The sequence below is a fragment of the Pan troglodytes genome, chromosome 3 (genome assembly GCF_028858775.2).
Source record: "Pan troglodytes isolate AG18354 chromosome 3, NHGRI_mPanTro3-v2.0_pri, whole genome shotgun sequence".
Lineage (NCBI taxonomy): Eukaryota > Metazoa > Chordata > Mammalia > Primates > Hominidae > Pan > Pan troglodytes.
Window position 1 is genome coordinate 28,898,433 of NC_072401.2, and position 26,473 is coordinate 28,924,905.

Consider the following 26,473-nt stretch of genomic DNA (forward strand, 5'->3'; position numbering starts at 1 on the left):
GGCAATATTACTTCATGAATAACAAAGTTGACAGCTAACGAATTGTAACCCAAGTTCTGACATTTACTGGCCTTGTGTCGTTAAAGAACCACCATAAACTTCTCACTATAGCTTCATTTGTTAAACAGGCACGTGAGGAGTAAACACCTTACAAATTTATTTTAAAGTTTAAATTTGATCATTTGTTATTAGCATAGAATTCTTTTCTTTTTTTTAGGAATCCAGGTCTTATTCTGTGGCTTGACACAATAGAGATGATGAGTAAATATTAATTGCTTTTTTGTTACTGTTGTGCTCTGTGACCAGATGAAGCCATATTGACTTAAATACAGAATATTTAAAGTCTTTAAAGTTTTATTTCATGTAGGAATTAACCTTTGATTCTTTACTTCCCTCAAATTCCCCATTTAACGATTTTTGAACTCACTAATATTTATCAGAAGTAAAATTGTAAATTCCAATGACTAAATTTACTAGTCAGTCCTGAGATGTAATATATAACTTTAGAAAATATTTACCATGTTTTTCTGTCATCTAGTTTATTATATTTAAAGTCTTTTCACTTTAGCAATACATAGTTTAAGCAGCTGATTTTACAGAACCTGAGAGTAAGCCAACATTATAACAAATGTCTCAAAATAGCTGAACTGATATTTCAGGTCATTAAAAAATAACATTTGGCTGGGCGTGTTGGTTCACCCCTGTAATCCCAGCACTTTGGGAGGCCAAGGTGGGTGGATCACAAGATCAGGAGTTGGAGACTAGCCTGGCCAACATGGCGAAATCCCATCTCTACTAAAAATACAAAAATTAGCCAGGCATGGTGGCGGGCGTCTGTAATCCCAGCTACTCGGGAGGCTGAGGCAGGAGAATCTCTTGAACCTGGGAGGCAGAGGCAGTGAGCCAAGATGTGCCATTGCACTCCAGCCTGGGCAACAAGAGCAAGACTCCATCCCAGAAAAGAAAAGAAATAATAATATTTTCAGATGAATACCAAGCAGGCTAATAACAATATGACCCAATCGGTATGGTTAAATTAAAAAATCTATCATTAAAAAACATCACTCTGAAATACTTGTAGTACTGCTATAGGGGTATCTATTTCTTCTATAACTCAATTTTTATGCTTTTGTTCATTAAAAACTTTAGAACTCAAAATTTTCAATGGAAATAAGATAAAATGTTTTGTCTTGTTGCTTAACTGCACATAAACAGAGGAAGATCTGACAAACGAAATGCAATGTGCCATTCAAATACAATAAGCTTAAAACAGAAAACGATGCTGGGCCATAGATGCCTCTCTATATTGTTTCCTTCCTTGTAGCTACTGCTTAGCATTTTCCTTCTAAGTCTGTAACTGTCATTAGAATTTAAGTCTGCTACATTTGTCTTGGCATTCTCTCTTGCACACTCCACTTAGCTTTCTTTCTCACAGTTCCTGGCACCGGTACACCCCAACAAGTGTGTTATGGAAGCATGAATTATTCCAATGCTTTTGATCCTATTTATTGAGAACCAACTATGTGCAGGCAGTGATTTAAGAGCTGGGGCATAAGACAAAGAACAAAACAGACCAAACCCCTGCTCTCAATGTGCTTATATGATCATAATGAGGGAGTTGTGGCATTTGCAATGCCAGGTGGCATCCACCCATGAATGAGATTCACAAGCCTAAGTGTAAGGGGACGTCTCTCATGAAGCCCTGGGTTGCTGGGAACCCTGGGGATTATCTCTGCAATGGGCAAAACAAATCCTTATTGCACTGCTCCTCTTCTACATACAGAGTATTCTGGGAGAAAAAGCACAAATGCCCGGGAATTCAATTTAGATGCCCGAAAGGAAAAAAAAAAAAATACAAAAAACTTTAAATTTCAGAGCTTCTACCCTATTTATGCAGAGTTAAGGACAGGGTGCTGATATATCAGGGGGTTGTTGATAGCATCCATTTTTTTGAAAACTAACGGCAAATAAAATTTAAAATCTATAAGAATTATTTTTACTGCACAGGCTGGCCTCAAAAATTAGTGTAGAAAAGAAGGATAAGGAAAAGAATTAAAATGACTCTGCATGGTAATGTGAAATATGTACACTCAATTTGCAGACTGTGGTAATGCCTGTGAATTATGTGACCTTTGGGAAAATGGTTCTCCTTTTTCTACTGTTTCACAGGATGTTTGGAGAGTATATGTAAATGAGAATGAGTGTGCATATGAGTGTTTGCAGTCGTGCTTTGCACAATACATCAAAAGTTACTAGGAAAAAAAAGAATAAAGAAACATACATTCATCTTGCACTGGCCACAAGACTTAAATAAGACTGGACCTATTTTAGTCAGTGTTCTCCAGAGAAACAGAATCATTGTGTGTGTGTGTGTGTGTGTGTGTGTGTGTGTGTGTGTGTGTGTGTACATATATATATCTCTTATTGGTTTTCTCTTTCTCTGAATCTCTCCCTCTCGCTCTCTTTCAATCTGAAGTTGGCAAGCTGATGATCCATGAGAGCTGGTGTGTAGTTCCAGTCCAAATCTGAAGGGTTGAGAACCAGGAGAGCCTATGCTTAAGTTCAAGTCTGAAAAGCACCAGGTTCAAGACCCAAGAAGAGTACATGTTTCAGTCCAAGTTAGAAGGCCAGAAAAGACTGATGTTCCGCAAAGCAGTCAGGCAGAAAGGGTTTCCGCTCATGCAGCCTTTTTGTTCTATTCAGGCCTTCAATTGACTTAATGAGCCCTAGCCACATTGGGAGGGGCAATCCGGTTTACTCTGTGTATTAATTCAAAGGTGAACTCAACCGGGAATACCCTCACACACACTCAGAATAATATTTGGCCAGATGTCTGGGTGCCCTGTGACCCAGTCAAGTTGAAACGCCAAACTAGCCATCAGAGACCCACTCTTTGAGTGTTCTGATAAAGCCCTTTCAGGAATTCAAGAAGAATTTCTCAGAAACCAGACACTATGCTCTGTGAGTTACTATATGTCATTGTCCAGGCAAGGAAGTGGTTGAGATCCTAAAGGGATACCGGGTTCTGTGCATAGAGGGTAAGGTGCTCAAAAGAGGGGGAAGGGGATGGGGGAATTTGCAATATAATAGATATAGGAATGCCAGCTTTCTCTCTTTCTTTCTGTGTTTTTTTTCTTCCTGCTACCCCCACATATCAGTCATTCCTTCATAATATAGCAGAAAATTGTATTAAAAAATAGTGCTAGGTCTCCCCTCTGCTCTTTCTCTATGTTTCTGTTACAGTCTTTCTGCTATCCACACACATCAGTCACGTATTAGTGGCGTAGTAGAAAATTATGAGATTGAGGTATAGGAATGTGTGACCTTCATGTATCACCTCTTTGCTGAGGCCAGTATCATTATAGCTGCATCTGGTCAAAGGAGGATGGTGGTCCGGACATTCCTGGGGAGGGTCTGGTACTGCCGACAGGATGTAAAGCAGTGGGAAGAGACTGATCAACAGGGAACCTGGCAGCACTATGGAATGTCTCTGGAGAAGGTGTTACATAAACCTAAAAATAGGAATACAAAGGTAAACCAAAATAGGCATATGTGTATATGTAGGTTGGGGTAAGGAGAGATAGACATTTGAATTCATTTTGATAGTTCACTGGCTTGTTGTAAAATAATTTGTACTTGGCTCATTCCCCAAACTTCTCTGACAGCAAAAAATGCCCAGTTCATGTTTATCTAGACAAAGGCTGAATCTGTGTCTGTGGATTTATTTCTATCTGCACAGTGGGTGCACTCTCAAAATGCAGATAAAAAAAGGATATACAAAACCCTTCTTTCTGCAGTGAGCCGAGATCGCGCCACTGCACTTCAGCCTGGGCGACAGAGGGAGACTCCGTCTCAAAAAAAAAAAAAACAAACAAAACAAAACAAAAACCCCTTCTTTCTTTAAAAGCATAGATTCTTATCCTGTTTTTAATTCTCCTACAGAGCTTAGCTCCATCAGTTAGTACAGTACCTGTATACACTAAATAAATCTTTCTGGGAGAAATGCATGAAGGTGTGGTGCCAGGGGCTACCATGATTTACTTCTTATCTTTTTGTTTTTTGAGACAGAGTTTTGCTCTTGTCTCCCAGGCTGGAGGGCAATGGTGCGATCTTGGCTCACTGCAACCTCCACCTCCTGGGTTTAAGTGATTCTCCTGCCTCAGCCTCCCGAGTAGCTGGGATTACAGGTGCCCACCACCACACCCGGCTAATTGTTGTATTTTTAGTAGAGACGGGGTTTCCCCCTCTTGGCCAGGCGGGTCTGGAACTCCAGACCTCAGGACATCAACCCACCTCGGCCTCCCAAAGTGCTGAAATTACAAGCGTGAGCCACAGCGCCAGCCTACATCTTAGTCTTTTAAGAAAATCATATTATCAATGCCTTTGCAAAGAAAAATAATACTGTTTGATTTGGATTTATTTGTCTAATCTGTCCTTCATGAATATCTGGATATTTTAGAGGAAAACAGTCCTGACGGAAGGAGTAAATAAGTTATTTTCCTCTGAGCACAACACACATCTCATTCTAAATATACTTGATTTTTAGCCACGGTTTCCAGATTTTCATTTATCTTTACTTAAATTCAAGTGTGTGACTGAAAGCTAAAGGTCACTTTATTTACCAAAACCAAAATGTCAACAAATAAGCATTCTCTTTCCTGCCTCTTCCAATCAGCATGCACAAAACATCACACAATGCTGTAAAACCGTCTCCACAGAGATATTAAATGAAAGTATTAATCCATACAAAATATGTTAATTCCTCATCTACTTAGCCCACAGGAACAGAAAGGATAATGTGTCAGGAATCAAAAACCTTGCATACTAAATAATCCTCATAAATCTTACTAAGCAGGAATCCCTGGGAATAATTGTAGTAATTCAGGGCCAATCTGGCCAGGAAAGAGAACACGTGGGTTGTGAGGCTGTGGAACCCGAAATACCTGCTCTCACTGTAGTCAAACTGCTTTAACTGTCTGGTCTTTATATTTTACCACCTGTAAAAGTGGCAATAAAACTTACCTTAAGAATGATTGATCTAAAGTAGAATAGGACCGCTGGAAATGATGTGATTTGGGTAGCCTACAAAAGCTAAAAAATAAAAGCTGCAATCACCTATTGAATTTGATATCGATGATGATGTGCTTATGATAACTGTGGACATGGACTCTCTTGATGAATTTTCTGGTTCCCCTCTGATATGTGCACACTGTGAAACATTAATTCATTCTGCCATTCAGGAACTGCTTTTTGATACCCTGTAATGTATCAGACAATAGGGTCAGTGTTGTGCAAAATAATGATAAACTGTTACAACTTTAATTATTATAGACAGAATCTGTGTTTGACATTGAGAAATCAATGAGAAATTATATTAACATGAGATCACTGTTGTGTTAAAAAGCAAAGGGGGTTTGGGGACCACATAGGAGGTACACTGACCTCTGGTATCCAGGAGGAAATTTTCCAGTAGAAGAGATTGGCTGTTACAGTGTTTGTCACTGGTGTTGTTAGAACTCAGGGTACAAATCTTAGAGAAACTTTCTAAGTAAAGGTTCAAGTGTAACCTCCATTTCTCTGGCTTTTATGGAAGTTAGTAACAAAAACTCTTCTATAATGTGGCTTTTAAAAACATTCTGAAAAAATGTGCATAAAAATAGGGCTTTTGGGGAAAATGTTAATAGGATTGGTATAGGTGACTCCCAACCTGATGTAAACAAAATGATAATGAAACAATTGCAATCCACATCAAAATACTGGCACAAAGAAAACACGCTAAATCCTATAGAAACAAACAAACTACTCTGAAAAATATAGGACTTTGCCTTAAAAAGAAAAGGGAAAAGCAGCTTGACAAAATGGAGTCAAGAAGAGTTGAGGTTGCTGAGTCATGGGGACAAGGTCAAAATGCAGGCAAATCAGGAAAACGACTCCCCAAACAGAACAGGTGGTCAATTGGAGTCACAGGAGAAGAATGGGCACGAGGTACAGGCCTGTTTTCCTCAATGGCTTGCTGGGCTCAGCTGATATTACACAAAAATTAACTGGCTGGGAAAAATCACATTTGAGCTAATGTGACTTGTCCATTATGCTAACATAAGCCCCCTGTTTATCAAGCACATGGGAGCTTATTCACATTGCAAAAACTCACATTGAAGCAGAAGAGACTGTTGAGATATTTATTGAAATGTGATGACGTTCGATTCTGTGGAATTCTGCTCTGGGGCACATTTTCTTGCTTCCCACAGTTCCTGGTACATTGTACAACCTTACTAAATATTTCTTAACCAACTGCCCCCTTGAATACATTTAAATTCCAATAGTCCTCAGAGGTATCATGAAGGAAGCTGGTCTCACTGTGCACAATTCCTTAGCTCACCTGCAAATGGTGTGTCTATCCTTTGCACTCTCTCAGCCACTTTTCACTCCTTTCCTGGGAAAGGATGTAAGTTATCTAATTTTAAGGGCACGTTTTTAGAAGAAATCTGGGGACCAATTAGTTTTGCTTAATTGGGCACTGTTTTCATACCTAAATATGCAATTTCATGAAATCGTAAAAAGCAAACAGTGGACTAAGTTTTTGCATGTTCAATTAAAAAAAAGGGAAAATGTTGAACCTCAGGAAGGTAAAGTATTTTGCCCAATGACACACAGCTAATAGTTGTTAGAGTTAGAATATGAATCCAGGGGTGTCTTTCTCTGACATTTATATTCTTTCCCCTAGGTTTGTCAGTGATATATGACGGCAATAAAAGTTTTATTCACTTCAATGTCAATGTATTGCCTTTTAGAAATCAAAGTCTTACTCTAAAGTAACAAAGATCTGTGTTAGATTTTAATCATCATCTACAGTTTGAGAAGGAGGAATGGTGTTCTTATAATACTTCAGTTTTTAAAATTTCTTATCCATGGTCCCACTTCAAACAATCTCTGGGAAAAAGCTGTTTAGGGCCTTCTCTTTCAATGGACTCTCTCGCCATGCAGGCCTGAGCTCTACTCATAAATAGAGCTGCTAAAACTTCTTATAGAAACAGAAATGGCTTATCTCAGTTTTTAAGAGCTTTAAGAAACCTTGAGGAGCTTTTAGATCCTATTTAGTTTAGTTTGTTTTTATAAACATCCTGGAAGTTTCTATAGTACTTTTTTTCAGCTACAGAGGATATATTGAAAAGGATCAATTTGCTGTTTAGTACAGTATAACTCTTAGCTCATGAAGAATCTGAATAAAATAACCTCACTTCTCTTGCATGCAAACACAAAAGAAACCTACTCTATGTGGAGTGCTATGGACTGCATATTTGTGTCCCTCAAAACTCATACTTTGAAATCTTAACTCCCAAGGTGATGGTATAGGGAGGTAAAGCTCTTGGGAGATTAGGTCATGAGAGCAGAGCTCTCATGAATAGGATCATTGTCTTTATAATACAGGCCACAGTGAGCTTCCTTGCCCCTTCCAACATGTGAGGACACAGTGAAAGGGCAATCATCTATGAACCAGAAAGCCAGCCCTCACTGGACACCCAATCTGTCGGCACCATAATCTTGCACTTTCCAGCCTCCAGAACTGTGAGAAGTAAATTTCTGTTGTTTGTAAACCACTAGTCTATGGTATTTTGTTATTGTAGAAGAACAGACTGAGACATGGGGGCTCCAACTCTAAGTTCTGTCAAACTTATTGGCAAAACCTATCTGCTTCTTATACATTGTTTGTAAAAGTCTGGCTCCATTTCCCTAATATCTCCCTTATTTACTTATAGTAACAACTTATTTTGATTTTCATTTATTCATTCATTTATTTTATGTGCTGAGAATATAGTGGTAAAATGCAAAACAACATGTGTTTCCTTTGTTATAGATCATACATTCTGATGATGGTGTTAATGGGAAAGTTTTGGGGAGAAATGAAAAGAAATAAATACATAGGTTAATTTCAAAAATATAAGCCAAATAATGACTAATTTAGCATATGATTAAGTGGAATAATTAGAATCCAGTATTGTATAATCTGAAAGGGGAACACATTTTCTTGTCCAAATAACGCTGGGTACCATGGCTGCCAGGCTTGGTGGCTCACACCTGTAATCCCAGGGCTTTGGACGATAGAGGTGCGAAGATGGCTTGAGTCTAGGGGTTGGAGACTGCAGTGAGCTATGGCTTCATCACTGCACTCCAGCATGGGGGACATAGTGAGACCCCAACTCTAAAAATAAATTAGCAAATCATAAATATCAACAATTTTGAAAATATTGTACATGCTCAAAGACAATTTATTTGATTAGCCCTTACTAGAGCTTTCTTCTTAGAAGATAAGAGTTCTCAGGAAATGGGGCATATGGGGATTGTTTTAAAGGGTATAGGGGCTACAAACTATCAGCTTAAATGCTGGGGTCCTCCATGGATTAGTGCTGAAATGAAGAAACTTCCTTTGGCCATCTTGGTGGGCCCTACCACAGGGCTATGGTCTTATGGCATCTGTGGCTAATTGCACTTTCCAAAAATGACCATAGAAATATAAGTATTGTCACATACTCCCCCAGAACTTTGATACTCTTCTCATCAAAAGATAAAATCTGAATACTGTCCCCTCAAATAGGGATCATAATTTGATGGAAGTGACACTGCATGGATTCAATGGGTGACAAAAGGTGATACAGCGTCCACCTGGCTCTCTTCTCTCTTGGGACGTAACTGTGAAATCCTTGTGTTTTATTTATCCTGAAGCATTCATGCTGAAGTAGTCAAATGAAGATAGAAACGGATGCTTGAGTATCCCCAGCTATTTCAGCCACCAGTTTGAATCTTCTTAAAACTAAAAATATAAGTGAGCAAACCGTCCCCAAGCCTCCACAATGCCCCAGCTGATGCTGAGTGGAACACAGATGAGATGCCACAGAGTCCTGCTGAACTGCAGATTAGTGACCAACATAAAGAGCTGTTTCAAGCTACTAAGATTTGTAGTGGTTTGTTATGCAGCCATGTGAACTGAAACACTTATATAAAATACAAGTCAATAAATTGCACTATGAGGCGTGTTGTGTAATCTCAGTATATCCTACATAATTGAATGGGACTAGTAAATTGCCTATCAACTAATGAATGTGCTGATTGCTTAGACACAAACACACATACACACACTCTCACACACACACACCAGAAGCAAATTTCTAGAATACTTCTAGTGTTCCTCTGAGTTTTCTTACATAACAGTAAAAAATTTAGAAATAGGAAATCCATTTTTGCCTTCAAGTCATCACCCTTATGTCATTTTGTTGGAAAAAATTCAAGCTGTCTACCCATTGGTATTTCTCTTTTTTTTTTTTTTAGAAAAACTTCTCTAAGACTAATGTTTTAAAATTTATTATTTTCATTTTATTGAATAGTAACAAATTATAATTTTAATATTCTTGGAGTACAAAGTGATGCATGATATATGTATAAATGTGGAATAATTGAATTAGGCTAATTAGCATGCCCATCACCTCAAATACCTATCATTTATTCCTCTTTTCTAACTAAAATATTGTACCCTTTGATGAACATCTTCCCATTTCTCCCACCCCCAGCCGCTGGTAATTGCCACTCTACTCTCTGCTTCCGTGAGTGTGATTGTTTTCAATTCCACATATACATGAGAACATGCAGTATATGTCTTTCTGTGCCTGGCTTATTTCACTTAGCATTATGTCCTCCAGGTTCATCCTTGTTGTCACAAATGACAGAATTTCTCTGTTTTTAAAGGCTGAATGAATAATATTCCATTAGGTATATAAACCACATTTTAATCCATTTATCCATTGATGGACTCCTACATTGCTTCCATAACTTGGCAATTGTGAGTAATGCTGCAATGAACTTGAGAGTGTAGATATTTCTTTAACAGACTGAGTTCAAATCGTTTTCGTAAATACTCAGAAGTGGGATTGCTGGATCATATGGTAATTCCACTTTTAAGTTTTTGAGGAACTTCCATACTGCTTTCCACAATGGTTATACTAATTTACATTTCCACCAATAGTGTACAAGAGTTCCTTTTTCTCTATATCCTCACCATTTTCATCTTTCATCTTTGATCTTCTACCTTTTTGATAATTACCATGCTGACAGGTGTGAGGTGATATTTCATTTTGTCTTTTATTTGCATTTTCCTAAACATTAGTGATGTTGAACATTTTTTCATATATCTGTTGCTATTTGCGTGTCTTCTTTGAGAAATATCTACTCAGGTCCTTTGTCAATTTATTTAACAACTCTTGTTATTGAGTTGTTTTAGTTTCATGTATATGTTTGGTTTTAACTCCTTGTTACATACGTGGCGTGCAAATATTTTCTCCCAATCCAAAGGTTCCCAGGTTGTCTTTTCACTCTGTTAATTTTTTACTTTGTTGTGCAGAAGCGTTTTTGTTTGATCTAACCCCATTTTTCTAGTTTTATTTTTGTTGCCTGAGCTTTTGGAGTCAAATCCAAAAAAATCATTGCTCAGGCCATTGCCATCCAGTTATTCACCCTTGTTTTCTTCTAGTAGTCTTACAGTTTCAAGTGTTACATTTAAGTCTTTAATTGATTTTTTCAGTTGATTTTTGCATGTGGTGTGAGAAAAGGGGCCGGTTTTATTCTTCTGCAGGTGGATACCCAGTTTTGTCAATAATTTTATTGAAGAGACTGTTTTTTTTGTTTTTTTTTTTTACCCATTGTATATTCTTGGCCACTTTGTTGAAAACCAACTGACAGTAAATATGTGGGTTAATTTTAGGGCTCTCTGTTTTGTTCCACTGATTGATGTGCCTATTTGTATGCTAACTGGCATTTTAAAGTTTTTCATTTTTCATTTCTATCATCTAAAGGGTCACTTATGATCTGTAAATTATAAACTGAATAATAATAATAAAGGGGTGATGGAGATGGCAAATTAAATCACTTGGTTCTAATTATTCACCTCCTTCACTCTCACACTTTGTCATGTAACTGTCCAGTGCCAACTCATTGTGGGCAGGAAGACCTACCCTTGCCTTTTAAATCAGAACTTAGCCTTGGGATTCATAATGAATATGTGTTAGCAGAAATGAAGTCATACAATCTTGAAGATATCTTTGTATATTCTTCTTGTTCTCTTGTACCTCTGTCATCTCCCTGAAAACATGCTTGTGATGACACGTTGGGGGTTTAGAGCTATATGCAGAGAAAAGCTGTGAGAGTATTAATGGCCCAGTCACCCCAAGCAAGAACAACCTAAATAAGTTGACAGTCAGTCAACCCCACATATGGGACTGAGCATGGCAGAGATTGAAAGCAATATCCAACCATGAGCAATCTACATCTCTTATTCCCAGACTCATGAGGTGATTAAGGGTTTATTGTTTAAAGCTGTTGAGTTTTGGCATGGTTATTAGGAGCACTCATAATATGAATATAATAAACAGTTTTAACATTACATTGGGGAAGAAAGTCTTGCTGGAATAAAAAAAGGAATTTTGACTTTAGTAATAATTCAGCAATGCCTTTTTGGTATTTGTATTAGTATTTAAGATACCGTGAAATACCCTGTAGTGTAATAAAAAAATAAAATAGTGTCAGAGAATGGAGAGGACACTCAGAAATACAGTGTGCAGAATATTCCAGAATAAGAAAAAAAATAACAAGATATAAGTAACATGTGGGATTTGGATCATTCTAGGGGCAAGAGGAACGACATCTAATAAGACTTGAGATTTGCCATAAGCAAGAAAGTTGATATATTGTAGACTTCATGTTTTTAAATAGACTTTAGGGCAGTTTTACATTCATAGCAAAATTGAGCACAAGGCACAAAGTTCTCACATACCTCATTGCTCTCTATATAAACAACTTTCCTCCATCAACATCCTACACCAAGAGGTATGTTTGTTACTATCGGTAAATCTACATTGACACATCATTATCACTCAAAGTGCATAGTTTACATTAGGGCTCACTCTTGGTGTTGTATATTCCCTGGGCTTGGCAAATATATAATGACTTGTATCTACCGTTGTAGTAGCATACAGAGTAGTGTCATTGCTCTAAAACTCCTCCATGCTCTGCTATTCGTTCTTCCTTCCATTCTAACCCTTGACAACCACTGATCTTTTTACTGGGTCCATAGTTTGGCCTTTTTTCAGGATATCATGTAGTTGAAAGCGTACAGTGTGTATAGTATTTTCAGATTGACTTATTTTACTTACTAATGTCCATTTATATTTCCCCTTTGTATGTTCATGGCTTGACAGCTCATTTCCGTTTAGAGTTGAATAATGTTCTATTGTCTGGATGCAGCATGGTTAATGTATTCATTCACTTACTGAAAAAACATCTCAGTCACTTCCAAGTTTTGAAAATTATGAATGAAGTTGCTATAAACATCTGTGTGCAGGTTTTTGTGTAGACATAAGTTTTTAGCTCATTTAGTTAAATACCAATGAATGTCATTGCTGGTTGCTATGGTAGGATTATGTTTTGCATTGTAAGAAACTGCCAAACAGTCTTCCAAAGTAACTGTACCATTTTGCGTTCCCATCAACAATTGTTTGTGTTACTCCATATCATCCCCAGAATTTGCCATTGTTAGTGTTTTAAACTTTGACCATTCTAATAGATGTGTCTGAGTATCTCATTATTGTTCTAATTTTCATTTCTCTGGTGGTACATCTTTTTATATGCTTACTTTTCATCAATATATCTTCTTTTGTCAGTTGTCTGTTCAAGCCTGTTGCCCATTTTAGGGGGTTATTTTTCCTATTATTGAACTTTAAGTGTTCTTCATATAATTGAATAACAGTCATTGATCAGATATATCTTTGGCAAATATTCTCTTCCAGTCTGTGTCTTGTATATTCATTCACCTAACAGTGTATTTCACCATAACAGTAATTTTTAATTGTATTGAGGTTAAGTTTATTAATAATTTGTTTCATGCAGTGTCTTTGGTGTTGTGTCTGCATACATTTTAACTGTAATTTCTCAGTCATTAATGTGGGAAGCTGAAACAATATGTGTTAAATGTTGGCATAAAGTTGCCTTTTATAAGGCAAAAAGAGAGATAAGGAGCATGCAAAAGAAATGGTCATCACAGTTACAATAAATAATATTTCTCATATATTAAGTTTCTGGAACTAATTAAGACATTTATATTTAATATTTTATTTCATCCTCACTACAATCATATATAAGTGGTGTTAAAACACAACAATTGTTTAATAAATTAGGAAGGTGGAAGCTCAGTTAGTGAGGTTACATAGCATTCCCAAGGTCATATGGTTGGTTAGTGTTAGAGCCAGGATTCAAACACAGAAAGATCCAGGATTAAACCCAGTAAGGATTCTATGAAACCAAAGTATTTATTTACTTAACTTCCTCAGGAAAGTTTCTAGAAAACTATAAGCAAATGCCCAACCTCCTGAGATGCGGACATCGCTATGAGTGCAACTAGAAAAGGGTTCCAGTGATGTGAGGAAACGAGGCAAATATATTTTTCTGTTTCTGGCTTACAGCCCAAGATACTGGAGCCTCCCTCCTCTCATAGCTTCTTATCATTTAATTATTAGCAGCCTTAGCTAATCATTAATTATGCACTGTCAATTATGCTTACATTATTATTTGAAATGGATACAATATCTGACTGATTTGACTAAAATAACCCCCTTGTTTAATTGTCAATTTGCATAAATTCAGATGCAATGAGATGTTGCACAGTGATTCATTAGGCATTGAAAACAGCAGCAACAACCTGAACGACGGGAGGCTCAGTCTTGCAAATTATTGCCATTTTCATCAGGAAAGGAATTCCATTACAACTGACTTTCCTTAGTCTGAAATTGTGATGAGGAGTTTGCAGACTTGAGCCATCATAGGTTTTATAGGGTGACACTAAAGGCAAACACACATCTATGACCACTGGCAAGACATCTGTCCCGCATGTAATTGAAACTTTCTCCTGTGCTGGTCCAGTGCTTTGATAGCAGGGCAATAGATTTCCATGCTGGTGCTCTCATTATAGGGATGGCTGTCTGAATGTGATCCTTGAGTCTAGGGAGTTGAATGACTCACTTCCCCCACTTACTGTAAAGTGAAATTTCAATTGAAGGTGAGTGAGGTGAACTAGCAAATTTGCTTCAAAGCTGTTTTCCTATACTTCCATAGTAATAATATTTTGAAGTGCCTACTATGTGCTAGTCGTGTATTAGGAATTAAGAGTAATTGCTCACATTTAATAAAAACATCCCTATACAAATTTATGGTGCTATCATAGTTTTAGAAGTCACAAGTTTAACGAGTATCAAACCTGCAATATATTCTAAATTTAATGGACTCAGATCTCTTCTGTGTTATAACTCCAGTACCTATAGGGTATTAACTGGCACATCTAGAAAAATAACTTACTTTTTTTCATATTTAATAAGTACATATTTTTTAAAGTATATTAAGACATATATTCTTCTATTTCTAGTGGGGCTCTATTATTTAAGCCACTACTGATACAAAGTTGTTTTTAGGCAAAGCGTAATAACATATTTTTTGAATTTTTAAAATTGTATTTTATTTTTAATTGAAAAATAATAATTGTATATATTTATGGTATACAATGATATTTTAGATACCTGTATGCATTGGGGGATAATTAATTTTATCTAACTAACATATCCATCACCTCACATAATTATCATTTGTTTTTTGATGATAACATCTAAAATCTACTCTTTCAGCAATTTTGAAATATACATTATTTGTAACTACAGTATCTGTTATAGCTTAATAATAAGGGATATTTGTATGGTGCTACAGTTTCCAAATAATTCAAATTTACAGAGAGGAACATAATCTCTATTACATTATTAGAATTTAGGGAGTAGTATTATAATACCCACTCTTCAGACATGAAAATTCAGAAATTTACTTACCCAAAACTGTAAAACTCACGAATGAAGAACTTAAATAAAAGACTTATATTTCCCAAGTCTATCCTCTTTTCTCTCATCTATACTTCAGTGCTTTTATTGTTTTCTCTTTTCTCTTTTTAAATTTAATTTTAGGTGCTCAGTGTTCTCATGGATGGCTTCTGACTCTCCAGGTTTTCAAGCAAGGGTACTCGAACTTGCGTATGTGCAGTATTAAAGGCTAAGATACTTTTCTATGAGGTCTCCACCTTATTAGAATTTATTTCCCTTGATTCCTACACTAACAGGATCTAGGAAATAGTCCTTCCTTTGCAAATTGTTCTTCTTGCTTCTTCAAGCCAGAGTTAATGTGCCATCATAACCTTTGAATGCTGAGAAACCTCTGCCATCCTGTCTCATATGCTAGCTATTAACTAGACAAGTATTTTTTCTGGACATTTTCATTTTATCTTTGACCGATTTCCCCATATAATAAGCAAATTACTATGTAGGAAACTACCAACATGGCTTAAAAGTTAACAAACATTCATTAGGTTTAAGGTCCTAAAAAATTGAATAATATTGTACATTTAAAAAGTAATAAAATAATAAATAAATGTGCATCAAGAAATGATGGGTATTAAAATAACCAGTAGAAAAATTTGGAAAGAAAATATATCAAAAAATCAAATGAATCCAGGAGCTAGTTTTTTGAAAAGATTAGCAAAATAGGCAGACTGCTAGCTTAGGCTAATAAAGAAGAAAAGAGAGAAGAATCAAATAGACACAATAAAAAATGATAAAGGGGATATCACCACCAATCCCGCAGAAATACAAATTACCACCAGAGAATACTGTAAACACCTCTATGCAAATAAACTGGAAAATCTAGAAGAAATGGATAAATTCCTGGACACATACATCCTCCCAAGACTAAACCAGGAAGAAGTCGAATCCCTGAATAGACCAATAACAAGTTCTGAAATGGAGGCAGGAATTAATACCCTACCAACCAAAAAAGCCCAGGACCAGACAGATTCACTGCCAAATTCTACCAGAGGTGCAACGAGGAGCTGGTACCATTTCTTCTGAAACTATTCCGAACAATAGAAAAAAAGGGACTCCTCTCTAACTCATTTTATAAGGCCAGGGTCATCCTGATACCAAAACCTGGCAGAGACACAACAAAAAAGGAAAACTTCAGGCCAATATCCCTGAGGAACATCTATGCAAAAATCCTCAGTAAAATACTGTCAAACCAAATCCAACAGCACATCAAAAATCCACGGTGATCAAGTCAGCTTCATCCCTGAGATGCAAGGCTGATTCAACATACACAAATAAATAAATGTAATCCATCACAGAACAGAACCAATGACAAAAACCACATGATTATCTCAATAGATGCAGAAAAGGCCTTTGATAAAATTCAACATTACATCATTCTAAAAACACTCAATAAACTAGGTATTGATGGAACATATCTCAAAATAATAAGAGCTGTTTATGACAGACCCATAGCTAATATCATATTGAATGGGCAAAAGCTGGAAGCATTCCCTTTGAAAACTGGCACAAGTCAAGGATGCCTTCTCTCGCCACTGCTATGCAACATAGTATTGGAAGTTCTGGCCAGGAAAATCAGGTAAGAGAGAGAAATGAAGGTTATTCAAATAGGAAGAGAGGAAGTCAAATTGTCTCTTTTTGCAGATGACATGATTATATATTTAGAAAACCCCATCATCTCAGCCCAAAAACTTCTCAAGCTGATAAGCAACTTCAGCAGTTTCTCAGGATAAAAAATCAATGTACAAAAATGACAAGCATTCCTGTACAGCAACAATAGACAAGCAGAGAGCCAAATCATGAGTAAACTCCCATTCAAATTGCTACAAAGAGAATAAAATACCTAGGAATACAACATACAAGGGATGTGAAGGACGTTTGCAAGGAGAACTACAAACCAGTGCTCAAGGGAATAAGAGAGGACACAAACAAATTGGAAAAAATCCCGTGCTTATGGATAGGAAAAATCAATATTATGAAAATGGCCATACTGCCCAAAGTAATTTACGGATTCAATGCTATTCCCATCAAGTTACCATTGACTTTCTTTGAAGAATTAGAAAAAATACTTTAAATTTTATAAGGAACCAAAAAAGAGCCCATATAGCAAAGACAATCCTAAGCAAACAGAAGAAAGCTGGAGGCATCAGTCTACCTGACTTCAAACTATACTACAAGGCTACAGTAACCAAAACAGCATGGTACTGGTACCAAAACAGATATACAGACCAATGGAACAGAATAGAGAACTCAGAAGTAACACCACACATTTACAGCCATCTGATCCTTGAGAAACGTGACAAAAACAAAACTGACTAGCCATATGCAGAAAACAGAAACTGGACCCCTTTTTTACACCTTATATAAAAATTAACTCAAGATGGATTAAAGACTTAAATGTAAACCCAAAACATAAAAATTCTAGAAGAAAACCTAGGCAATACCATTCAGGACATAGGCATGGGCAAAGACTTCATGACTGAAACACGAAAAGCAATGGCAACAAAAGCAAAAATTGATAAATGGGATCTAATTAAACTAAAGAACTTCCTCACAGCAAAAGAAACTAGCATCTGAGTGAACAGGCAACCTACAAAATGGGAGAAAATTTTTGAAATCTGCCCATCTGACAAAAGTCTAATATCCAGAATCTACAAAAAACTTAAACAAATTTACAAGAAAAAACAAACAGCCCCATCAAAAAGTGGGCAGAGGATATGAACAGACAGTTCTCAAAAGAAGACATTTATGTGGCCAACAAACAGATGAAAAAAAAAAACTCATCATCACTGGTCATTAGAGAAATGCAAATCAAAACCACACTGAGATACCATCTCATGCCAGTTAGAATGGCCATCATTAAAAAGTCAGGAGACAACAGATGCTGGCGAGGCTGTGGAGACATAGAAATGCTTTTACACTGTAGGAGTGTAAATTAGTTCAACCATTGTGGAAAACAGTGTGGTGATTCCTCAAGGATCTAGAATCAGAAATACCATTTGACTCAGCAATCCCATTACTGGGTATATACCCAAAGGATTATAAATCATTCTACTATAAATATACATTCACACATACGTTTATTGCAGCACTATTTAAAACAGCAAAGACTTGGAACCAACCCAAATGCCCATCAATGATAGACTGAATAAAGAAAATGTGGCACATATATACCATAGAATACTAGGCAGCCATAAAAAAGAATGAGTTAATGTCCTTTGCAGGGACATGGATTAAGCTGTAAGCCATCATTCTCAGCAAGCTAACACAGAACAGAAAACCAAACACCGCATATTGTCACTCATAAGAGGGAGTTGAACAATTAGAACACGTGGATACAAGGAGGGGAACGTCACACAGTGGGGCCTATCCGGAAGTGGGGGTCAAGGGAAGGGAGAGTATTACGACAAATACCAAATGCATGTGCAGCTTAAAACCTAGATGAGGGGTTGATAGGTGCGACAAACCACCATAGCAAATGTATACCTGTGTAACAAGCCTGCACGTTCTATACATTATCCCAGAACTTAAAGTAAAATTTAAAAATTAAAAAAAAGAAAATACATACATGCATTGAAATACAAAGTATGCACAACAAGTGGAATAATAGTAAACCTATATATAGTTAGATTGGATTTCTAAATTGGAAGATAGCACTGAAGAATAAAAAAATATAGGGAAGACCACCTATTTGATAACACAATAGGGTGATGACATTCAATAACAGCTTAATTGTGTATTTTAAAATAACTTAAATAATGTAAAATAACTTAGAAATGTAATTAGATTGTAACTCAAGAGAAATATCTTTAGGGGAAGAATAAAAAAATACAGGGAAATAAAAAAGTAAAAATATGAAGAATAAATTTATAAGCATAGATAACACTGAATAAATTTTTAATATTTTAATATTTTCCTAATAGAATGACAGGGATAACTTTCAGGGAAATATGGCTGAAACTATTGTTGAACTAAAGAAGTATATGAATTATCTTTGTGCACTGACTTTATACTGAGTATATAATGGGACAGCAATATGTTAAGGATGAAGAAAAATCTCTAATTCCCAACTAAAGAGAAAATATACATACAAAGGAATAAAAATGTGATTGAAAATAAAAATTATTACAGTAAGATTACTATAAAACAAATAAGTTTCAACATAGAATTTCCTAGCCATTCAGACAAGACTATTACATGAAATTTTCAGATATACAAAGAATATATACTACCAATAGATTCTTACAAATTACCCAATAATGTATTTCAAACCAGAAAACCCAAACAAAAAGAATAAAATATGAACAACTCAGCAATCTTGGGTTAAAATACAGAAATCAAAAAATCAGTTAAATTCAACAAATTATACACTATCAAATTATAATCTTCTGATATAGTTTAACTATGTCCCCACCCAAATCTCATTTTAAATTGTAATTCCCATAGTCCCCACATGTTCTGGGAGGGACGAGATGGATGATAATTGAATCATGGGGGCAGATTCCCCCATGCTGTTTTCCTAGTAGTGATTTCTCATGAGATCTGATGGTTTTATAAGCATCTGGCATTTCCCCTGCTGACACTCATTCTTGCCGTCCTGTCACTCTGAAGAAGATGCCTCCTTCTCCTTTGCCTTCAGCCATGATTGTACGTTTCCTGAGACCTCCCCAGCAATGCAGAACTGTGAGTCAATTAAGCCTCTTTTCTTTATAAATTAGCCAGCCTTGGGTATTTCTTTATCAGTAGCATGAAAACAAACTAATACAGTTTGTTTTCAACTCTCACTCACCACAGACAGTGAGGCGCTGCTGTAAGAATGCCCAAAAATGTGGAAGTGACTTTAGAACCGGGTAACAGGCAGAGATTGGTACAGTCTGGAGGACTTAAAAGAAGACAGGAAAATGTGGGAAAGTTTGGAACTTCCTAGAGACATGTTCATTGGTTTTGACCAAAATGCTGACGGTGATATGGACTATGAAGTCCAGGCTGAGGTGGTCTCGGATGGAGATGAAGAACTTGCTGGAAACTGGAGTAAAGGTCACCCTTGCCATGCTTTAGCAAAGAGACTGGCAGCATTTTGCCCCTACCCTAGAGATCTATGGAACTTTGAGGCTGAGAGAGATAATTTAGGGTATCTGGTGGAAAAAATTTCAAAGCAACAAAACATTTAAAGAAAGCAGCACATAAAAGCTTGGAAAATTTTCAGCCTGACTTCGATAGAAAACAAAAACCCATTTTCTGGGGAAAATTTTAAGCTGGCTGCAGATACTGGCATTGATAATGAGAAGCCAAATATTAATCACTAAGATAATGGGAAAATGTCTCCAGGCCATGACAGAGACCAATCCAGCAGCCTTTCCCCTCGTAGAGGCCTAGGAGGGAAAAATGCTTTTTTGGGCCAAGCTCAGGGCCACCTTGCTCTGAGCAGCCTCAGGATGTGGTGCCCCGTGTTTCAGCTGCTTCAGCTCCAGCTATGGCTAAAAGGGTCCAAAGTACACCTTGGGCCATTAACTCAGAGGGTGCAAGCCCCAATTTTTGGTGGCTTTCATATGGTGTTGAGTCTGTGGGTGCACAGAAGTCAAGAATTGAGTTTTGGGGACATTTGCCTAGATTTCAGAGGATGTATGGAAACACTTGGGTGCCCAGGCAGAAGTTTGCTGCAGGGGTGGAGTCCTTATGGAGAACTTCATGGAAATGCTCCCATTCCGAATGGGATAAATTGGCCAAAAAAGTGGCTGCAGGCCAGATGCAAATTCAAAACCCAGGAGGGCAGTCATTAAATATTAGAGCTCCAAAATGATGTCCTTTTACTCCATGTCTCATATCCAGGGCATGCTGATGGAAGAGGTAGACTCCCAAGGTCTTGAGACATTCTGCCTCTATGGCTCTGTAGGGTACAGCCCCCATGGCCATTTTCACGAGCTAGCATTGAGTGTGTGTGGCTTTTCTGGGTGCACAGTGCAAACTATCAATAGATCTACCATTATGGGGTTTAAAGAACTGTTGCCCTATTCTCACAGCTCCACTAGGAAGTACCCCAGTGTGCACTCCCTGTGGGGGCTCCAACACCATATTTCCTCTCTGCACTGCCTTAGCAGAGGCTCTCCATCAGGATTCCCCCCGCTACAGCAGACTTCTACCTGGACATCCCTGCATTTCCATACATCATCTGAAATCTAGGCAGGGGGTCCCAAACCTCAACTCTTGCCTTCTGCGTACTCACAGGACCAAAACCTTGTGGTAGCCACCAAGACTTGGGGCTTGCACCATCTGAAGCAACGGCCTGAGCTGTACTTTTCCTTATTTTATGTATGGCTGGAGCTGGAATGGCTGGGATGCAGGGCACTATGTCTTCAGGCTTCACAGGGCAGCTGGACCCTGGGCTTGGCCCACCAAACCATTTTAATATGATAAGCCCCTGGGCCTGTGATGGGAGGGGCTTCCCGCAAATGTTTCTGACATGCCCTGTAGACATTTTCCTCATTGTCTTGGCAATTAATATTTGGTTCCTTTTTACTCATGCAAATTTCTGCAGCCAGCCTGAATTTCTTTGCAGAAAATGAGGTTTTCTTTTCTACCACATGATCAGGCTGTAAATTTTCCAAACTTCTATACTCTGCTTCCCTTTTTAAAACATAAGTCCCAATTTCAGATCATCTCTTTGTGAATACCAATAACCGTACACTGTTAGGAGCAGCCAGACCAAATCTTGACTACTTTGCTGCTTAGAAATTTCTTCTACCAGATGCCCTAAATCATCTCTCAAGTTCAAAGTTCCATAGATCCCTAGAGCAGGGACACAATGCCACCAGTCTCTTTTATATGGCATTGCAAGAGTGACCTTTACTCCAGTTCCCAACAAGCTCCTCATCTCCGTCTGAGACCACCTCAGCCTCTTATTCTCCATATCACTATCAGCATTTTGGTCAAAACCACTCAAAAAGTCCTCGGAAGTTTCAAACTTTCCCACATCTTCCTCTCTTCTTCGGAGCCTTCCAAACTATCTCGACTTCTGCCCACTACTCAGTTCCAAAATCAATTCCACATTTTCTGGTATCTTTATACCAGTACCCCACTTTCCTAGTATTAATTTTCTGTATTAGTTTGTTCTCGCACTGCTATACACAACTACCTGAGACAGGGTAATTTACGAAGAAAAGAGGTTTTGTTGGCTCACAGTTCCATAGGCTTAACAGGAATTGTGACTGGGAGGGCTCAGGACACTTACAATGATAGCAAGCAGGAAAAGGAAAGCAAGCATATCTTACCATGGTGGAGCATGGGAGAGAGTGAAAGTGAACAGGAAACTGCCACACACTTAAACCATCATCTTGGGAGAACTCACTATCATGAGAAGAGCAAGGGGAAAATTCACCCTGATTACCCAATCACCTCCCACCAGGTCCCTCCCCTGACGTGTGGGGATTACAATTCAAAATGAAATTTGAGTGGGGACACAGAGCCAAATCATATTACCCCGTGACACGAGATTACCTATATAATAAATCTCTGTATCTATCCTTGAACCTAAAATAAAAGTTAAAAAACAACAACAAAGTGTTTGCATCTGGAATACATAAAGAATAATAATATTTTATCAGTTTCAAACATAAGTAACAGGCTTGAATAGAAGTTTCACAAATGAGTATATAAGAAAACATATGGCCTGTAAGTACATAATAGTAGTCAACATCATTTGCCTTCAGGAAATTCAAATTAAAATCAGGATGAAATACCAATCTATACCTACTGAAATGACAAAAAAACTAAAGCAAAAGAAAATCAACAGTACAAATATTGGCAAGGATATGGAAAAATTAAAACTTCTACAGATTTGTAGTAAGAAAATACATTGACACAACCATTTGAATGTTTGATTTTTTTAAATGTAAAATATACGTGTAGGGAAGAAAATGTAATATCTTTTCCTCAAACATTGCAAGGGTCTTGGCTGGCACCTCTGTAACAAAAGACAGATTAACAAAAGACAGATTAACAAGAGAAAGCAATGACAAATTAATGTAACAAACTTTTACATTACACATGAAAATCTTCAGAAAAAAAGACCCAAAGACCCAGAGAAAACTATGTACTTTTATGCTAAGTCTGATGAAAGAAGTGGATAGTTGTGTAGAAAAGTGGTTGGACAAAAATGGTATTGTAAATGTGATTATTATTGTTATTATTTTGAGACAGAGTTTTGATCTGGTTTGCCAGGCTGGAGTGCAATGGTGCGATCTCAGCTCACTGCAACCTCTTCCTCCTGGATTCAAGTGATTCTCCTGTCTCAGCCTCTCAAGTAGCTGGGATTACAGGCGCCTGCCACCACACCCTGCTAATTTTTATATTTTTAGTAGCGACAGGGTTTCACCATGTTGGCCAGGCTGGTCTCGAACTCCTGACCTCAGGGGATCTACTTGCCTCAGCCTCACAAATTGCTGGGATTACAGACATGAGCCACCGTGCCCGGCCTGGTAAATATTATTAATGGTAATAAACTTGGAATTCAGCAAAAACCTGTTTAGAGCTTTTCTGCATCTCTGTGTCTGTGACATCCCTTTCCTCTGTGTATGGGGCACGACTGCTCTGGAATGAGGATCTTATAAGCTATTTTTAATTGTAGTTGAGAGAAATTGGTAATGATCTTTCATTACACAGAATGGCAAAGGAGGGTCAGAGTGACTTTCTTGCTTCTGAAGCATTCTCAATTGCCACGAGGCCATATTTTGGGTTATTGTGTTCTGAGCCATGACATACACTACCCTACAATCCAGTAACCATACTTTTAGATACTTATCTAAGATAAATAAAACATGACTGCAAAAATCTCTGTACTCTCTTACATAAGTAATATAATGGTGACTTTTTTTTAATACCCTCAAACTAGAAACTGCCCACCTGTTCATCAACAAAGAAATAGATATGCAATGGTGGATATGAATAAGAAAGTAATTCTTGAAAAAAGAATCAAACTATTTATATACACAAGAACATTAATGTATCTTAAAACCGTTATGACTAGTGAAAGAAGTAATTCATAGAAGAGTAAATACTGCATAATTCAATTTTTATAAAGTCCAAGAATAGGAAAAATTAAGCTATGTGGATAAAAATCAGATCACTGATTTCTTCAAGGAATTGACTAGGAAGGAGTTTAAGGAACTTGCAGGCTGATGTTAATGCTCTGTGCCTGAAAAAAAGATGGGGTTTACTCAAATAAATACATCTTTTAAAAACTGAAGGAACTATATTCTTAATACTTCTACATTTCAAGTGTGTAAATAATATCTCAGAAACAGATAATAGTAGCTTTCTACATTTCAAAATATGTAAATAAATCCTATATAAACAGTAATAGAGGAAAAGAAAAGGGAATTTTTTTCTTGTTTGGAAGGAAGAGAAACATTCCAATTATCAGAAAAAGATAATTTTAAGTAGTTTTGTGAAATATGTATGTGTAATTATTAATAGTACTGTGTGATTTATTATTTCACAAGTCATGTCAGATCATAGCAGTAAAATAATGGTAGTACAAAAGAGAAAATAAAAACTTTTAAGCCAATGAGAGGCAGGAAATTTGAGGGAATAAGAAAAAGAAAAAGCACAACCAAAGCCAAACAGAAACTACACACACACACACACACACACATACACACACACACACACACGATAAATTGGCAGACCAAAAGATGAAGTATTGATTAACTATATGAATGTAAGCAAATTAATATCTGATTGACATAACAAGAGAGCAGATGAATAATTGTCCTCTGGGCACAAAGCAAGTGACAAGATTGAGAATTGAATAACCAGTTTATTTTGTGCAGAGTAGGCACTTAAATACTAGGCAGCATCTAGGATTTCAGGCAACTTTGGGGGAGATATTTTGTGATAATGATTGAGAAACAAAGAACTGAATTCATTTACAGAGTAAACTAATTTTGTAATGCATACATCAGTTTATAAATGCCCATTATGAAGATTTGCTAGTCACACTGGCCTCCTTGCTGTTTCTGGAATATGTGAAACACATAGTACTCCTGCATCATGCTGTGTTCTTTATTTCTCCCACTATGGTGAATGTCCTGCTGCCAAATACCTGCGTGGCTCAACTCTTTCTCACCGTATTCACATAACCACTCAAATGTTACCTTAGTAAAGAAGATTTGGCTCTACTCTATTAAATATAGTAGTCTCTCCCTTCTGCCCTGTCACTTTCTATTCCCTTATCTTACCCATCTGACATTGTGTGTGTCTGTATTAATTAACTTGCTCATTGACCATACCCACTGAACAGAAGGTGCCTTCCATGAGAGTAAGATTTTCCCCTATAAAGTATCAGCAATGTTTTGCGAGTAGTAGGTGGTCATTAAATATTTATGGAAGGAAATGTGAATGCATTGCATTCTTTCCTTCCCCCACAAAAGTACTTATTTTATTATTTAATTGATAGCTTATTGAGATATTTTCCTAACTTATTGTATTAGTCCATTTTCACACTGCTAATAAAGACAAACCAGAGACTGGGAAAAAAGAGATTTAATGGACTTACAGTTCCACATGGCTGGGGAGGCCTCATACTCATGGTAGAAGACAAGGCGGAGCAAGTCACATCCTACATGGATGTGCAGGGAAACTCCCATTTTTAAAACCATCAGATCTCGTGAGACTTATTCACTCTCATGAGAACAGCAGGGTAAAGACCCACCTCCTTGATTCAATTACCTCCCACTGGGTCCCTCTCATAACACATGGAAATTCAAGATGAGATTTGGGTGGGGACACAGCCAAACCATATCTCGTGTTTTAATTCATTTAACAATTAATCATTCAATAAGGAATTCCAGCATCTATGTCTATACTTTTTTGCACTTGTCTAGATAATGATTTTTCATGATGTTATTATATCTATTGCAGGTAGACATTTTTGGTAGATTTATTTCTAGTGAACATGTAATAATAAAGACACACTACCATTTGGGGTACTTACTATGAAGCAGTCACTAGACTAGGTACTTTAAAACATTACAAAAGATAATTCTTGTAAAAATGCATAGTTTTATTAGATCAGTTTTATAGATGAAATAATCTGAGAGTTAAAGAGTTGAATCAGTTTGCTTTAGGTTATGGAGCCTGATTTGCCTTGCTAAATAACAAAAATTGGGACAGAAAGAGGCTTGACTTGTAGCATTTTCCTGGTTCCATGGTGTAAGTATCCATATCATGGCTTATTTCAAGCCACAAATGTGATCATTGAACACAGAAATCGAAACAGAAACTAACAATCAGCTCCTATGAGCCACTGTATATTACTAATATTTGGCAAAGACAGAGAACAAATCATATCTGTTTGAATCCATGTTTTCAGTCACTACACTGGAGTTACCTAAGACAGTGACTGAGCACTGTTTAGATGTACTTTAAAATAAATCTAAAGGTATGGATCTTTTTTTCAGTGATATTATTTGGCCTGAAAAATACTCATTGAAGAAGTAAATCTACTTTGTTGACTGTTGGAATAA

General features: G+C 37.0%; 1 long non-coding RNA gene across 2 annotated transcripts in view; it reads left to right on the forward strand.

The window, feature by feature from the left end:
* LOC107974223 (uncharacterized) overlaps window positions 1-26,473 on the forward strand; it is a 163,985-nt gene that overhangs the window by 41,184 nt on the left and 96,328 nt on the right. The window lies entirely within an intron of this gene.